The sequence below is a fragment of the Sinocyclocheilus rhinocerous genome, unplaced genomic scaffold, assembly GCF_001515625.1.
Source record: "Sinocyclocheilus rhinocerous isolate Xijiao unplaced genomic scaffold, SAMN03320098_v1.1 scaffold40017, whole genome shotgun sequence".
Taxonomy (NCBI): Eukaryota; Metazoa; Chordata; class Actinopteri; order Cypriniformes; family Cyprinidae; genus Sinocyclocheilus; species Sinocyclocheilus rhinocerous.
Window position 1 is genome coordinate 19,793 of NW_015647832.1, and position 1,040 is coordinate 20,832.

General features: G+C 30.7%; 1 long non-coding RNA gene across 1 annotated transcript; it reads left to right on the forward strand.

Moving 5' to 3' along the window:
• Positions 1 to 863, forward strand: LOC107709379 (uncharacterized). Its single transcript, XR_001636492.1, has 3 exons — positions 1 to 35; positions 371 to 517; positions 817 to 863. It is a non-coding gene; the product is annotated as an uncharacterized LOC107709379 (long non-coding RNA).
• The last annotated feature ends 177 nt before the right edge of the window (positions 864 to 1,040 follow it).

Genomic DNA, 1,040 nt, shown 5'->3' on the forward strand with positions numbered 1-1,040 from the left:
AAATAAAGATATTTCCAAAAGTAATCCATGCATCGGTAAGTTTGCTATATGTTATATTTACTGTTATGATTTTCAGGTATTATTTATTGGAAACTGCTCAAAATTATGTCATCTTTAGATTGTTGTGTAATTTAAAATATGTCTTTATCAATGTTAATAATCATTATTGTTATGTATATATAATCTTGCTTAATTATTTTTAATTCTTATAAAATAATTTAGACATACATTATTTCTTCCTTCATGATTTATATTCTCTTTTTTATAGACAGATGACTGCCATGAGATAACAAATGTCTTTCATGTGTTTAGGTGTTTGTGTTAATGAAAATTGTTTTTAAATGATGACGTTAATATATTTTTTTCATAGATGTAGATGAATGTCTGTTCAGTCCATCTGTATGTGGTCCAAATGCCAACTGCACAAATGAAATTGGAAGTTATAATTGCTCATGTCTGGGTGGATTCACTGCAACAAACTCAAGTCTCTCCATCAGCATCAATAACACATGCAAAGGTACTGTATGTGCAGATCTCTATGTACTTTAACGTTAAAGGTACTGTGCAGATCTCTATGTACTTTAACGTTAAATTAAAAACTAGATGTTTTTACGCAACATTAGTCCAATCAGTTTTATTAAACTAAATAACAATTATGTGTTTAATGCCAACATTATGAGGTTTCAGTGTTCCTGCTTTGGACATAATATTGTAAATGAAGCATTCTATTGTAAAGATGTCAAAGTATGAGTTGACCTTCACATGTGTATGAGTGACCAAAACTGTTCTTTTCCCTCAAATATTCTTTTAATATAGATGTGAATGAATGTATTGAGATATCAGATGTCTGTGGTCCAAACTCAGTCTGCAACAACACTGTTGGGAGTCACAATTGCTCGTGCATGCATGGATATAATGTAACAGACCCAAACCTCCCTATAAACAATAATAACCCATGCAAAGGTTTGAAGCAATGAACAGTTTGTTACTATTTGTTCTGCGTGAATCACCCTTCAACTGTAACCTTTCAATTTATTAAA